This window comes from Carlito syrichta, unplaced genomic scaffold (genome assembly GCF_000164805.1).
Source record: "Carlito syrichta isolate Samal-C Ts95f unplaced genomic scaffold, Tarsius_syrichta-2.0.1 Scaffold287339, whole genome shotgun sequence".
In the NCBI taxonomy this organism is placed as follows: domain Eukaryota; kingdom Metazoa; phylum Chordata; class Mammalia; order Primates; family Tarsiidae; genus Carlito; species Carlito syrichta.
In genome coordinates this window covers 32,960-37,875 of record NW_007231435.1, presented here as the reverse complement: position 1 = coordinate 37,875, position 4,916 = coordinate 32,960, and the positions used below count along the sequence as shown (strand labels likewise).

The window sequence follows — 4,916 nt, the reverse complement described above, 5'->3', positions numbered from 1 at the left end:
TGAGCCCTTATCTACTGTTGCATTATATATCCTGTGGCCATGTATAAATAAGACTCGAATAACCAGTCTCCAGGAGATAAAACTGGGTAAATTAGTCCAAAAGTCCATTAATGTCACCCAATGGACAAACATTTATCCAAGATATATATATACTTTTGGCTTTTTCTTCCTCTTTATTTCATATTCCCACCATAATAATGACTCCTTTAATTTAAACTAAAAACCATAAAGGGTTCCTGAAAGGGTGACAGCAAAGGAAAAGGAGAAGTCAAAGACTTAGGGACTGGTGGGGTGGGGAATCAACGAATTGTCTTGACTGGGCTCTTGAAGTTGCTGGCGGCTTGGAGCTGCAGCTGGTATGCCATCGGATGGATCTTGAAACCGTAGAGCCTGGGCACAAACTGGTTGGCAGGTTGCTTGGGCCAGTACGCAGGATGCACCATGAAAAGCATGTGAAGGAAACCAGTGCCCAAGTAGGCGCCATCTGTGTGATGATGTCTTGATGGCTTGGGTGTGTATACATCCATGTACTTAGGGCAGTAGAGCTTCACCGTGGCTTCACCTGGGATGTCCAAAAGGCCGATGGGAAGGAAGCATTGGCTGGTTCTCACAGTAGACACGGGGGACTGTAACCAAAGTCTCCCTGCTGGTACTTTTCCAGCATCTGGGCGATGCCACGGTTGATGAGGATGTAGCGGGTGTGGATCAACCCATAAAGCATCTCAGCTGCCTTCTCAATCAGGTCACTTTCGTTGGGGTTGTCTTCCAGTTCTTTATCAGGTTCCAGGACCAAGATCATGTCTAGAGCTTGTCGATAGTGAGACACCTGCGCATTGAGTCCAGTAAGATTAAATTTGTCCTGGAGGTAGTCTTCATCCACTTCACAGAAGAATTCATTGCCACGGAGCCCACAGAATCAAGAAATCTTATCCAGCAAGTCTAAAACATGCTCTTGATTTCACAGACAAAGAAAGTGAGGCTGCTCATCCTCACGTCAGTGGTTGGACGGGGATCAGGACTGGGGTAGGGGAGGGGAGTCACTACTTCCAGGGAATGGCTACAGCGCAGGCCGTAGACTCAACCGCCGCAGGTGAAGTGGGGCGGGAGGAATGGAAACTCTATCCAAGATTTTTTTTTTTTTTTTTTGAGTTGGCGTCTCACTCTGTCGCCCAGACTGGAGTGCAGTGGCCGCTCCCGGCCACCGCAGCCTCGACCTGCTGGGCTCTGGCGATCCTTCCACCTCAGCCTTCCGAGTAGCCAGAATTACAGGCGTGTGCTACCACGCCCGGCTGATTTTTTGATTTATTGTAGAGATGAGGTCTCGCTGCCCAGGCGGGTCTCGAACCCGCGGGCTCAGGCCATCCACTCACCTCAGCCTCCCAAAGGCGCGGGATTACAGGCTGAGCCACCAAGCCCGGCTATCCAAGATTTTTAAGCAGAGGCTGGAGAGACAGGCACATGACCATGTTCTGCTGTACTAAATGGTTCTGATAGACAAATAATGATTGGATTAGAGAGATTTGAATCTGGAGCCATCCTTGGTACCGCTGGTGCCGGGGCAGTGAGCCCTACAGGAGCCGTTGCCTTCACTGCATGGTATATTCTTACTGAGTTTATCTGCTTCCCAGACTTCCTTCTAGACACCCTTCTATTGCCACCTTCCTGGAGGAGAACTGAGTCTCTCCACACTCTTACATCCTCTTCTGGAAAGACTTTGGGTATTGCAAGCCTGCCATGTGGTGCAGACCGTTGTGCAGTGATTCTCATTCTCACAAAATCTTGCTGAGGTGTTTCTGCCACCATTCCAAAGATGAAGAAGGTTCACAGCGTCGATGTCACTTGCTGCTCTAGATTGCATCTGAAGCATGTTCCTGTTACCAGTGCTTGGTACCTAGTAAATGCTCAATAAATGTGCAACGAGTGAATTAATTACCTTTGCCTGTTCATATGTTTTGTTTAATTGAAAAGATTTAAGACACCTGGATAACAGGAATTATGCTTTCCATGGCTTTGTACCCAGCAATGTGTATTGTTCACAGCAAATAAAAGTACTTTATTTATTTTACAGGCTTTAGTGTTATGTTGTTTTCCTCTTCTGAATGCAAGATACTTTAGAGTAGACTTTTAAGTGGTTATTTTTTTGCCAGAAATCTGTAGGACACCAGGCTCTCTTGGGAGACTATTTCTACCCTAGAATTATATGCTGTCTATACACTAGATAACTACTGTACCTGGTAGAATGGAAGTGATGGAAGTAGAGAGGAAACAGGGCTTTCAACTTTTATTGAACTTTGACTATGTAACAGGCGCTATGCCATGCACCTTATAGGTAATAGCCCACTTTATTCTCCTATACCTTATAGCATAGGTATTATTTTTATCCTCATTTTATCTCTGAATACAGAAAGTACAGAAAGGTTAGGTAAGTGACTCCAGGATTACACAACTAATGGCAGAGCTAGAATTTGAACCCAGGCACCATAGCTTAAGAGTGTGTGTTTATTCACTCAATTCATAAGCACTTTTATACCTTAGTGTAGATCAGGTATGATTTTAGGCTCTAATGTTGCAGTGAATGTATACTTAATGATTGTACCGTAAGAGGCTTAGTCGGGGTATTCACTGATTGATATATAGAAGTAGACATATGATATTGGTGGTTGAGTCATTTCAGTGAAAAGAATGACTTCTCTAAAGCACCGTTTTTAGTTTTCAGATTTTACATGCTATACCAATTCATCTTCAACTAAATGAAAACAATTGCAAAGTGACTAGGAAATAGTCAATTATTGTTTGAGCTGCCAAGCTTCAGGAATTAGCATTCTAGAATTTGCAAAAATGTTAAGTCAGAAAAAAATAAGTTCTAAAACATCATTTCAATGGCTTTTGAAAATCTGCCAGATATTAATAATTGTGTTATAATATAAATTTTGAAATCTTAGAATTTTAGAGCTGGATGGGAACTTTGGAATCATCTGTACCACTACCTGCCTCCTACCAGCAGTGTCCAGACATTTTAAAAACAAGATTTTTGACAAATGTTCTTTTAACATTTGCACCATCAACAGAAACAGTCATAGATTTCTTTATACGATCACAGAACTTTGTGCCTATAGCTACTAAAATATTTGGACATCTAGCCAATGCAATTAATCCAGCAGGATTTCTTGTCACCCTTTCCTGGCTCTTTCTCATGCCTACATTTGAGGAATTTGCTTGATATTTTGAAGCTATTCCTTTAGGTATTCCTCCAGTATGTGACTGAAGCAGCACTGGAGTATCTTCAGGCTTCTAGAGCAGGGCTTGAGAAATTTGTTCCGGGGCCTCTGTTGGACTCGGTGACTTTCCAGAGGGTCAGCTTAAGGAGTGTTGCTGAATCTGTGGTGCATTCCCAGTCCTGGAAAGCTGGCTTAATTCTGCTTTATAAAAGAACAGTAAATGGCCCCCTCCAGAGGGACTTCAGAGGTTGTATATTCCATTCTTTTACCCACACCATATCACCTGTCTTAAAAGAATGGGCATCGGTAGTTAAACTAATTGGCAATTCTTCTCTGACTTGACAATGGATGGCATTTAGGACTGAACCTAAGGCTTGCATTTGTTGTTTTAGGGTAAGATTTCCTAATTCCTTTAAGTCTTCCTGTATGCCCTTAATGAGAAGGGGTGGCCGCCCATAAAGAATTTTATTTATTTTTTATTTTATTTTATTTTTTTTGAGTTGAAGTCTCACTCTGTCACCCAGACTGGAGTGCAGTGGCGGCTCCCGGCCACCGCAGCCTCAACCTGCTGGGTTCCAGCGATCCTTCCGCCTCAGCCTTCCAAGTAGCTGGAATTACAGGCATGCACTACCACGCCTGGCTGATTTTGTGATTTTATTGTAGAGATGAGGTCTTGCTGCCCAGGTGGGTCGCGAACCCACGGGCTCAGGCAATCCACTCACCTCAGCCTCCCAAAGGCATAAAGAATTTTAAAAGGCGAGAAGCCTGTTTAATTCATTTGAAGGCCTGTTTCTGGGTCTCTTCCCATAGCAGGGGCTCCTGTTCACCTCCCTTTGAGGTTTCATAGAGGGATTTCATCATGATAGAGAAGTTAGGTACTTAAATTCTATAGACTAGTATAGGAACAGGACCACCCTTAGGGTTCTTTTCTCTTTTCTTACAGTTGTTGGTTGGGTCCTTCCTTTCTTCAATTTTTAGCAGCACTTACTCCTCTGGGATGTTTGTTTTTCTTGGTCCAGTAAGTTTCTAGGGAAGTAAGCTTATAAACTGTGATTAAAATTTGTCCCAAATGGACAACACATTTCCTTATGAACATTTATGCTTGTGGCTCTATTCCCTCCAGAGGTATAGGAAAAAGGTCTACCATTAAACAATTTCGAAGTTTTAACGAATCCCATTTCAGAGACTTGGATCCTGAGACTTGGATGCAATACCAAATACCTATGTTTAGTTTACTTGTGTCTCCAAAGGAGTTCTAGTGATTATTATGCTAAACCGCAAATTGAAAGATTGTACTGTCCTAGTCCTACATCTTATGGAGTTTTCTTTGGATTTGCCAAGGGATGGGATAGGTTGCCACTCGGCCTGCAGTAGAAATGTTTCAATGTCTTTTAAAACCTACCTATAGGAAATTTATCTATGTCTAGCCTGTGCTAGCTACCCTGCCTCAATGATTCATTCTTTAGATATTTTCTGATCCCATAATCATATGGGGTGCTGAGGGGTGAAGGTCCATTTTCTGCAATTTCTTCAGAGCTGATAATGGGCATAGTCCTGCCTAGCCAGAGATCAAAAATCTCTCCTGGTCTGACTCCCTGTCCAGATTTGTTTCAGCAGTGGCATTGTGTGCAGGCACTAACTGGAATTCTTGCATGACTGTTATGTGGGCATGAAATTACTGGATTCTGGCTCAATAAA

The 4,916-nt window shown here is 43.0% G+C and overlaps 1 pseudogene across 1 annotated transcript in view; it reads right to left on the bottom strand.

Moving 5' to 3' along the window:
• Positions 1 to 293: 293 nt before the first annotated feature.
• LOC103254690 overlaps positions 294 to 4,916 on the bottom strand; it is a 10,670-nt pseudogene continuing 6,047 nt past the window's right edge. Inside the window, exon 2 of the transcript XR_503977.1 lies at positions 294 to 925. The product of XR_503977.1 is annotated as a casein kinase II subunit beta pseudogene (transcript). The remainder of the gene's footprint in view (positions 926 to 4,916) is intronic.